Below are 12522 nucleotides of genomic sequence, written 5' to 3' on the forward strand. Positions count from 1 at the left end.
ATTCAGATCAATAGAAAGTAATCAATCTGAAGAACAGAAAGAAAATGAATGAAGAAAATAACAGAATATCAGAGAAATATGGGACGTCTTTAAGTACACTAACATATGCACAATGGGAGTACTAGAAGGAGAGGGAAAAAAAGACCAAGAACAGATATTAGAAGAATGACTGATGAAAAAAAAAAAATTTACACATCCAACAAGCTCAGGGAGCATCAATTATGATAAATACAAAAAGAGTCATACTCAGACATATCATAGTAAACATGCTGGAAGTCAAAAACAAAAACAATGAATCTTGAAAGAAACAAGAGAAAATCTACTTGTCATGTATAAAGGAAGCCCAATGTGATAGAGACCTGGTTTCTCATCAGAAATAACAGAGATCACAAGGCAGTGGGATGACATGGTCAAAGGGCTGAAAGGGGAAAAAAAGGCGGGGTGGGGGGCGACCAAAAATTTTACATTCAGCAAACTACCTCTCAACAATGAAAGCAAAATGAATCCATTCACAGATGAAAACTAAAAGACTTCATTGCTATTATATCTGCCTTATAAAAATACTAAAGGAAGTTCTTTAGGCAATTACAAGAATATCCAAATCAAATTTGAATCATTACAAAACAAAGAACACTTCTAAAGATAGTTACGTATTTATAAAGATAGTACAAATGCATATTTGTTGTTCTTACCTTTCTTAACGGATTTAAACAAGAATTGTATAAACATATAGGTAGAATTATAATGTTGGACCTATAAAATAAAGAAAATGCAATATATTTGATAATGAAGGAACAGAGGAGGTTAGTGAGAGTAGAGTTGCAGTTGGGGTAAAGAAATGACACTCGATGGTATTTTTAACCCAAATAAATAAATAAATAGAATCAGAAATGGTGAACAAGGCAAATACAACAAATTCTGTAAATATATATTTGATTCCTTCTTATTTTTCAACTTCTTTAATAGGAGAAGAATCCATGAAACAAGATGGGATAGGGAGGGAGACAAACCATAAGTGACTCTTAATCTCACGAAACAAACTGTGGGTTGCTGGGGGGAGGGGGGTTGGGAGAAGGGGGGTAGGGTTATGGACATTGGGGAGGGTATGTGCTTTTGGGTAAATTGGAAGGGGAGATGAACCATGAGAGACTATGGACTCTGAAAAACAATCTGAGGGGTCTGAAGTGGCGGGGGGGTGGGAGGTTGGGGTACCAGGTGGTGGGTATTATAGAGGGCACAGCTTGCATGGAGCACTGGGTGTGGTGAAAAAAATAATGAATACTGTTTTTCTGAAAATAAATAAATTGGAAAAAAAAGAAAAGGAAAAAAAATAGATAAAAAATATTCAAAGTAATAATTATAACAATGTATTATAGAATTGTAACATATACAGATATAAGGCATATATAATTTATTATATACATGTAAATATATTCATGTATATATACATACACAAATTTTATATATACATTATTTTATATGTAAGAATTATATATGTAAATACACACACACACAAATATCATTGAAAGAGAAATCAGTGGACAGACCTATATAGGAATGACATTTCTCACCACATCTCACCAGAATTAAGGTAGCAGAAATCTGAAGTAGAGTATGATAAATTAAGATGTACTTAATAAGTCTTAAACAGCCACTAACAACTCATAACATAATGGAAAATAAAGAGTTAAGAGAAAGAGTTAAAGATTTTATTTATTTATTTGTCAGAGACAGAGGGAGAGAGAGCGAGCACAGGCAGACAGAGAGGCAGGCAGAGGCAGAGGGAGAAGCAGGCTCCCCGCCGAGCAAGGAGCCCGATGTGGGACTCGATCCCAGGACGCCGGGATCATGACCTGAGCCGAAGGCAGCTGCTTAACCAACTGAGCCACCCAGAGTTAAATCGGGATTTTTTTTTCTAAAAAAATGTTCATTCAATTTTTGTTTTCCATAATACATATCATATAAAAGTTCACATTTAAAATTTAAATAGAATTAGCAGAAATGTTCATATTTCAAAGACTGAATTTTGTTTTTTAAACATTTAAAGTTCCAATGATGTGTTATATCCAATATATTTTATTCTATACTGCTAATTATGCTAAGTTGATGCAGTGGACTTCAACCATCAGTTCCCCTACAATTTTCTTATCACAAAATTTTATTTTAATTAATTTATTATTTCATGGCTTGCATCTCTAAGTAGAATTTGTGGGAAGTCATTTAGCTATTAGCATGGTCTTTGAGTCCTTACATAGTTGGGAATGTTTTTGGAGGGTTTGTGTTGGGGGCGGTAATAATGGTTGTGGATTTTGTTTTGTTTCATATTTTTGGGTAAATTATCAAACGTTAGGGTAAATATATATTTTATCATAATAAAAACCTGTAGTTTTCGGGGCGCCTAGGTGGCTCAGTCAGTTAAGCATCTGCCTTGGCTCAGGTCTTGATCCCAGGGTCCTAGGATCAAGCCCCACACTGGGCTTCCTCTTCAGGAAGGGAGAAGAGGGAATCTGCTTCTCCCTCTACCTCTGCTGCTTCCCCTGCTTGTGCTCTGTCTCTCTCTCTCTCTGTCAAATGAATAAATATAATATTTTTTTTAGATTTTATTTATTTATTAGATAGAGAGAGAAATCACAAACAGGCAGAGAGGCAGGCAGAGAGAGAGAAGAGGGAAGCAGGCTCCCTGCTGAGCAGAGAGCCCGATGCGGGACTCAATCCCAAGACTCTGAGATCATGACCTGAGCTGAAGGCAGCGGCTTAACCCACTGAGCCACCCAGGCGCCCCAATAAATATAATATTTAATAAAAAAAGAAACTTGTATTTTTCAGTGGAGAGTGCATGTCCCTTTTTTATGAAATATATTCCTAAGAATTTTATAGTTAATGATACTATTATGAGTGTTTTTTATTTCATTTTCTATGCATTTATTTCTGGTTATAGACTGCAGTAGATTTTTCTATATAGACCACATCTTCTGTAAGTTGATTTTTTCTATTTTTTCTGCAGTTGATTTTTCTATATAGACTACATCTTCTGTAATTTTCATTTTAAAAATACTTACTATTTTTCATATAATCACTCAAATTTTTTTAGGAGTTCTTAGAATTTTCTGCCTACACCATCATGAAAAGACACTAAAGACAGTTTCTAGATACGTGTTTTTAAACTTCCAAGTATTTGGAGTTTTAAAAATATTTGCTATTGATTTCTACTTTAGTTTAACATTAAAATGTAAGTATTTGTTTGTTTTGAGAGTGCTTTTGTCTGGCTTTGGTATCAGAGTATGCTAGCATCATAACAAAGTGGGAAATATTTGTTCCTCTGTTCCTTCTGTTTTCTGGAAGACATTACACAGAGTTGATGCTGATTCTTCTTTAAACATTTGTTCATAATCTCCTGCAAAACCACGTGGGCCTTCTGATTTCTGTTTGGAGTATTTTTTTAAAGACTCAATTTCCTTAAAAGTTATAATATTAGTTAGAGTATCTACTTCCTATTGAGTGAATTGTGATAGTTTGTGTTGAAGGAATTGCCTCACTTTGCCTAATTTGTCAAATGCGTGTGTGTAGCATTATTTGTAGTATTCTCATATTCTTGTTATGTATACAGAGTGTGTACTAATACATCTATCTCATTCCTGAAAGTGGAAAATTTGTCTTCTCTCTTGTTTTCTTTGAAAGTCTTGCTGGAGGTTTCTCACTGTTATTAAACTTCTCAAAAATATAACTATTTTATGTATTTTATCTATTGTATTTGTTTTTAATTTCAGTGATTTCCATTCTTCATTCTTTCTTTCCTTCTGTTGATTTGAGTTTATTTTGCTCCTTTTTTGCTAGGATCTTGAGGTGAGAACTAAAATTATTGATTTGATTCTTTTCTAGTGTAGGCACTTGGTGTTAATAATTTCCCTCTCAGCACTTGTTAAGCTATATTCCACAAATACTTTTATTTAATGCAGGGGATTTTTTTTAAATATTCCTGAGACTTTCTCTTTAACCCACAGGCCATCTAGGTATGTGTTGTTTAGTTTCCATGTGTTTGGATATCTTCTTGTTATCTATAGTAACAGACTTCTATGTTATCATGGTGGTTGGAGAACATACTCTGCATAACCTTATTTAAGTTTTTTACATTTGTTGAGGTGTGTTTTATGGTCCAGGATATGGTCTGTTTTGGTATGTGTCCTGTAGACTCTTGAAATGAATGTGTATTCTCCTATTCAATAGAATGCTTGATAAAAATCAATCTGTATTCTGTAACATACCAATTAATCTCTCTTTTTGATAGTGTTGCTAAATTCTTCTATATCCTTGATGGTTCTGTGTCCAGCTAATCTACCAGCTCCTCAGAAAGGGATGTTGATGTCTACCATTACAATTATCTACTTGTAAATTTCTTCATTCGGTTCTTGCTTCACATATTTTGTAGCTCTGTCATTTGGTACATATTCATTTGGAATTGTTAAACCTTTTATAGATTAACCCTTTTATCATTATACAATATTTATTTGTCTCTGGTATTTTATTTGCTTTGTATCTACTTTATCTGATATTGATATAGCCATTGTTGTTTTCCTTTCTTCAGTGCTTATATGATATATATCTTTTTCTATGCTTTACTTTCAATTTGGCTTTGCCATATTTGAAGCAAGTTTCATGTAGATGGCATATATTTAGGTTAGAGAGTTTAACCCATTTTGACAATATCTGTCTGTAATTGGTATATTTAGACAATTTGCCTTTAAAAAAGTATTAAGTACAATGTTAAAAATAAAATTGAAAAGATAAATATTGTTCTATAATTTTAAAATCATTTTTACATTTCTTTATATTTGTTATAAAAACACAATAAAGTAGTCACTCGTTTTTTTATTAATAACATAAAATTTTCATATGTTGGAAACAGAGTCACTGACTTGATTTGAATAAGGCAGCATTCTGCAATTGAAAACATATGGGATAAGAAACTAGATCTGAGTTCTACTGAATATTTTTCTAGTAAACTGCTTTATCACATTTATATGTATCATTTAACATCTTAAATCTCAATTTGTTTTTTTTAACTAGTGTGTTGTAAAGACCAAATGCAATGTTTGAAAGAGTTTGTAAACTGTAAAACACTGAATATATCACCAGTTTCTATTAAGCTTAACAATCTGTCCAAAGTCGAAGAAAATAGTGTCTCAGTCTGGTCTAGAACATGGGGTTCTGTTGTCTCAGCTTTTAACGTGAAAGCTACTTTTCTAGTTGAAATTATGAAATACTTCTGCATTTGTTTTAAAGTACATTTTAGGGGCACCTGGGTGACTCAGTGGATTAAAGCCTCTGTCTTTGGCTCAGGTCATGATCCCAGGGTCCTGGGATCAAGCCCCGCATCGGGCTCTCTGCTCGGCAGGGAGCCTGCTTCCTCCTCTCTCTCTGCCTGCCTCTCTGCCTACTTGTGGTCTCTGTCTATCAAATAAATAAATAAAATCTTAAAAAAAAAGTACATTTTAGATATTTTTAATTACCCAGTATATAATTTTTAAAAAGAATTCATTGTTGATAAATATTACTTATGTTTACTTATATTTACATAGAATTACTGAAAATATCATAACTTATTATATAGCTTATTATTATGGCTTATTGTTATTTTTAAAAGATTTTATCTAGTTATTTGAGAGAGTGAGTGAGAAGGGAGAGGGTCAGAGGGAGAAGCAGACTCCCTGCTGAGCGGGGAGCCTGATGCGGGACTTGATTCTGAACCTCCGGGATCATGACCTGAATGGAAGGAGGTCGCGTATCCACTGAAGCACCCAGGTGCCTCATAGCATGGCTTATTATTTTTAAAACCTCAGGAAGACACACCAAAATTGCATTAGGTAAATTGTTTACAATCTTACCATATTAATTAAAACACAAATTAAATAAATCACATTGTTTCAAATTCAAAAGTACAACTTCATAGAAATGAATATGCACTATATGTTTAATATTAGACGCATATTTTAAAAATTAAAAAGATAAAAATAATTTACCAAGTGAAGAACTTGAATTTGAGAAAAAAAGAATAATTAGTCCCATGATAACATAAAGAAGACAAAAAAATGACAATCTACTTTAGTGATAAGGTATTTCATTTTCTCCACCAAAACCATGAAACTTTTGAAAGCTGTAGGACAATAAAATATAAAATTATGGGTGAAAAAAAGAATTATTGACCTTCTGTGTCAGAAATCCTAATAGGACTGGTTCTATCCAATCTCAGAGAAAATGTGCAGTTAGTAGATTAGAAACAGCAAAGCTACTTGGTTCAAGTGACCCTATGATTAAATTCAATATAACTTAGAATAGTGACCTAAATGCTATATCACACTAAAGTTTGAATTCTCAAAGGCATATTTTCAAGGTGTAAGTAAAGGAATGGAGAAAGTGATCTAGGAAATAATAAGATAAATCTGTAACGAGTGAGAATAGCTGGGGAAAAAAAAAAAAAAAAAAAAAGCTCAGTATCATCCAAAGGGGCTAAAACAAACAACAGAAAGCAAGCAAGCAAGCAAGCAATATGGGCACAATAACTTTACCTGAGCAACCACTTGCAACTTATATATTACTTTAAGGTGAATGGAGTGTTGCCCTGTTTTTTGTGGGTTCTTTTCTCCAATGATTTATTCTCTTAGTGGTCATCACATATTAATGATAGTGGTAATTAAATTCCATATTAAATCAGGCCTTATGCTCTTTCCCTGAAGAATAAATGCAGGTTAGCAATAATTCTTATTGTATTGTAAAGCTCTTCCTTAGGAAATGGAACAAAGAAATTATTCCCTAAAGCCTATCCAAAGGATAAACTTCACAAGTTTTATTAAGTTGTTAAATAAAACAGTAGGCAGAATTGGGAAACTCAGCAAATGAAATAAAAAAAAATTTAGAAATGTAAAAATATTAAATTTTTATTGAAGGTAAAATTGCATTATGATGTGCAATGATGCCTGACTTAACCAATACCTGTCCAAGCAAGTATCTGTCAAGTAACTACTGTTTTTATATGACTAGAAGTCCTAAGTAGAAGTGAGAATGGCTGGAGAATGCTCAGAAGTTCCTCAAAACAGAACTTTATTACCTTTGCTTGAAATACTAAAGCAAAGGGTACGTGTTCACTTAACTCTAATTCATCAAGAATTAAATGGTAGGGAACCTATAGGTTATCTTTTTCAACAAAACGGATCAGCTAAACTAAAAAAATTAAATTCACCTGATTATTTATCCATTCCTAAGACCTACTGAAGTTTGTTTGTTTGTTTGTTTTTACTCTAGTGCACCAATTTACGGAAACCCATTTTAGTCCTTTGATTCTAATTGCTGTAATACTTACGTTCAAATGTCAGTATCTAACTTCAGAATGATCTTACCTATTAAAACCAGTTTTGTCATTTCTACTGAGTTCCCTTTCTTTTAAATTTCTTAATTTAATTTTTGGGAAACATTTATATATTTCTTTACAACTTAATTCTCTTTATTTTTTTTTCTTTTTTCTTTTCTTTACAACTTTAGTTTCTTTTGGAGTAGTAGTAAACAGCAAGTCATGTTTTTGTAATTTTCCAGATTTTTTTTGTACACAAGGTGTAATTGGTGATTTCTTAACTAAACATGACTATAAATTATTGTGTTTAAAGAGATGAATTAGTGATAATTGATGTACAAATGAAAGATGATTTTGTAGTTTTAGTGCTAAGTATAGTCAGAAATGTTCTTTTTGTAGTACTTCCACTACATGAATAATAGAATATGAATTTGTGGAGGAATTTTGCTAATTAGAACACATCATTCTATGCCATGCTTATGAATACTCACTGTTCAAGAACTATTTAACTGCAGTCTCAAAGATATATATAATTTTTTCCACATTACAATCTTATTGTATTGGGATGATTATTACATTTGCTTACAGCGTAATAATCTGAGAATATTACCCACAGAATAAATTCACAGAGAGAGAGTCTCAGTCACACAGTGTTGGAGGAGAATATAGATAGATCTCATTCTTTTCAACAGCTTCTTTTTAGGAAGTATTAACAAATTCTGAAAGTGCTTTTTGCACTATAGTTTGCATGCCAGCTTCATGATTTTTGCTATATTTATGTATTATCTATATAGTTACTTACTCAATATTATTATTTAAGTTTACTGACTTTTTACTCCCAAGAAAATCCACACATGAAAATTCCACATCACTATCATGAAGGACAAAGCAATATGCCTTGATATAAATAAGGGTCACTATAAACATAGGTATAATAAAAGAGTTATTAAATTAAAAATTTTTAAATTACATTTTAAAAAATCTTACGATAAGAGAAGTAACTCATTTTTATAAAATGACCCGCTGTTAATATTTATTTTTTATTATGATTATGTTCAGTTAGCCAACATATAGTACTTATTTCTGATATAAAAATGAAAGTATTTATGGTTGTTTAATAATCAGCTTTACACTATTTAGTTAGAAATAATATGAGAGGTTTCATTTTATTAATTAGAATACTACTTAAGCTGTGTTATTGGAAAATTAAGACACCAAAAAAGGACTTAAGAAAAGTTTAACTCTCAGTTCAGGTCCAGGACAGATTGTGCAATTGGCTTCTATGTTTGGCTCCAAGATGCCTGCTGTATTTGTTACTCAGGCAGTAAGACATAACAGATTAAGAGAACATCCACATGGTTTTAAATCCAGTGTCTGAAGTGACACACATCATTTCAGAATCTCACATCCTATTGGGTAGAACTTAAATTGTAATGGACCCTGGGAAATTTTATTTTTTTCAGCTTAAAATTTTTTTAAGGTTTTATTTATTTATTTGAGAGGGGGAGAGAGAGGGGTCAGAGGGACAGAGGGAGAAGCAGACTCCCCTCTAAGCAGGGAGTCCCACAAGGGGCTTGATCCCGGGACCCTGGGATCATGATCCGAGCCCAAGGCAAATGCTTAACCAAATGAGCCACTCAGTGCCCCTGGGAAAGATATTTCTAACTTGATGACCACCTGCCCAGCTAAAATTCAAAAGGTGAACTACTGATGGACAACTAGGCAGTTAAACTTAATAATAATTAAATAATAATTAAAATAATTTGGTGCTATTGGCATGAATAATACAAGCTTATATACATGTCAACAGAAAGAGTAAAATATAGTAAGTATGTTTTCTAAAGTCACATATTGAGAATTATTTCCTAAACATAAAGTTTTGAGGAATAATCATTCCAATATATATTTTTGTTCAAGAATCTTCCTGAATTAATCTCTAAAACCTGATATTTTGAATACGCTCAAGTATTTGAAGTATTTAAAGTGGAAGGAATAAAGTTCTTTTACTCACTGCTGCCTTCAGGTTTGGGAAACATTTTAAAATACCTTTTAGGCACTCTCAAATATTCCTTCATAAATTCAAAAATTCTTCAGAGGAAAATAACCTTGTCATTTAGAAGATAACCTTTACTTTAGAAAGAGACCAGCCTAATATAAATAAGGTTTATAAGCCGTGGTTCCACATCTCTATCATTCCATTCTTACTTGGAGAGCCAACACAGAGAGATTGCTTTGTGTGGACACATTAGGATTTTCAAATGGGCAACTATATTTACAAAATATGCAGGCTCAAAAGTCAGTTCTACTTATGAAGGTAGTCTTGAATAATGAATATTTTTTTCAGGGAAAATTGAAGTTCTTCTCTCAATTAGAAAATATGAATGAAAAATTTGGAATGCTACACATGGTAGCTTCAGTTTGAAAAAAAGTATTTGTGGTCACTGACCAAGACTTAATAAACTGAGAAAAGGTTCAAGAACACTGTCACCAACACTAAAATTAAAAGCTGGAAAGATTTATCTGCTTAATTGAAGATAATAATATCAATGCAACAGAAAAACATACACATACAATGCCTATAGGAAATTAGATGTACTGAATGTCCCTATTTATTTACAGATCATCTATTATATAGGCTGGGTTATGCAACAGGGATATTAAAAAAAAAAATCTTAAGAAATAGTTCCTTGGGGCGCCTGGGTGGCTCAGTGGGTTAAGCCGCTGCCTTCGGCTCAGGTCATGATCTCAGGGTCCTCGGATCGAGTCCCGCATCGGGCTCTCTGCTCAGCAGGGAGCCTGCTTCCCTCTCTCTCTCTGCCTGCCTCTCTGTCTACTTGTGATCTCTCTCTGTCAAATAAATAAATAAAATCTTTAAAAAAAAAAAAAAAAAGAAATAGTTCCTGGACTGAAAGGTGGTAGTTTTTGTGGGTGAATGTCATTAATCAAATAAACAAACTAGTTTATGTAAAATTGCAAATGCAAAGAGAAAAAGGCTAATGGTGCTATAAGACGCTGTATTATTTCGAGGAATGGTTGACTTGAAAAGTACACAGGACATCCCTCATTGTGTAATGAATGAGGTTAGACATGAAGAATCAAATAAAGAACTAAGTGAAGATAGACAGTGAGAACACCCCAGATAATCGGATATTTGGCTTTCAAGTCCTATAATCTAGGTGTAGGTCAGATTCTAAATCATGATGAAACAGAAGTTCTGATTCGATAAATCTAGACCAACCACTTTGGCTGGATAATTGAGATCGAGCTAACTAACTTTTGCCAATCAGTCTCCATTGCTTGACATGAGTGTAGGATCAATACCAGAGAAAATTCATAAATATTATCTGCTGATTAATGGCTGGTTCTGCCAAAGAAAATATGAGTATGTTATAAAGGGAAAAAGAGGAAGAATGGAGGCTGCATGGGCAACCATTTATTCATCACTATAATTTCTTCAAGTCTTTAAAAAAAGTGTTAGATTTCTCTCTCTTTTTGCTCTCTTACCACTTTGAACATTCTATGACACTTGAACACTGTTAAAATTGCCTACTGGTTTATCTTTTACATTAGAATGTGGATTTCTAAAGTGTAGGAAACTACATTTATGATGATGATGATGATGATGATTTATCTCATATTTATTTTCTTATTTGCAAATGAGAACAGATTTTTTTGCATATGATATGTAGACCTCAAAATTTAATCAAAGACTGTTACTAAAGGAAAGGAATGTTTTACTAAACTGGGTAGGAATTTTCTAGCAAAATCAAATATCAATCATTTACTTAGGAAACAAAAATCTTTATAGAGACTGCGAAGCATGTATGCAGTATTTTTATGCTGCAAAATAGATCATTATAATCTAAATTTAAGATTTTCTCAATGTATTATACTTATATTGTGTGAACTAGATGGAAATCATGAAAACTGCCTTAGAAACTGCAATGTATTAATTCAATTTTTTCACCAGTATGCTAATATATTAGCTCTTTTGGAAAACACTAAGAAATTGTTACAAAACCACATTATAGAGCCATAACATTTTCAGAAAATGTTTGTTGGCTTCTGTTTCTATTTTGTATCAGGGATACTGAATATAACATTTTTGTAAAAACTACCAGGCAGTGTAAATTGAACCTATGCAAAGACATATGATTCACTGAGTTTAATAGACTTCCTATTGAAAAATAGATATGACTTACAGCACACTAGAAATTATGTAATACCTTATGATATTAACATTCACAAATATAATGTAGCTCAGGAAATACAGCCAAAAAAAGAGTATTACTAATCCTTTTATGATTATGTGTAACAAAGTTAATAAATAGAAGGTAATACTTTTTATATTACAGAATGGTTTCTTTTTTATTTTTTGAGCTAGATATTTACCCTCTAGAAAATCATATTCTCTCAAAGAAAAGAGCAAATTACTATTTACATTTATAGAACTCTTTTCTCTATTTCTCAATGTATTAAAATTTAAAAAATAACCTAAATATATTAATAGATATTTTAAACAGAATTATATTGAAACATAGAAGTTAGAAAATTGTCACTGTCAAATTAATTTTCAGGTCTATATGTGCTTTATAATATACCTAAATTTTTTGGTTTATTTTGTTTTTCAAATGTGTATGTATGTGTAGGTGTGTTTTGTCATCTTTATATTAACTTGAGAACCATGAGGCCATCAATCAATCTAAACGTATTGTACCATCTTTAAATTTTCTTCCCCTAGAAATCTTGCCATTTGCGACAACGTGGATGGAAGTAGAGGGTATCATGCTTAGCGAAATAAGTCAAGCGGAGAAAGACAACTATCATATGATCTCCCTGATATGTGAAGTGGTGATGCAACATGGGGGCTTAAGGAGGTAGGAGAAGAATCCATGAAACAAGATGGGATAGGGAGGGAGACAAACCATAAGTGACTCTTAATCTCACGAAACAAACTGTGGGTTGCTGGGGGGAGGGGGGTTGGGAGAAGGGGGGTAGGGTTATGGACATTGGGGAGGGTATGTGCTTTTGGGTAAATTGGAAGGGGAGGTGAACCATGAGAGACTATGGACTCTGAAAAACAATCTGAGGGGTTTGAAGTGGCGGGGGGGTGGGAGGTTGGGGTACCAGGTGGTGGGTATTATAGAGGGCACAGCTTGCATGGAGCACTGGGTGTGGTG

Source organism: Neovison vison, chromosome 11, assembly GCF_020171115.1.
Source record: "Neovison vison isolate M4711 chromosome 11, ASM_NN_V1, whole genome shotgun sequence".
NCBI classification, from domain to species: domain Eukaryota; kingdom Metazoa; phylum Chordata; class Mammalia; order Carnivora; family Mustelidae; genus Neogale; species Neogale vison.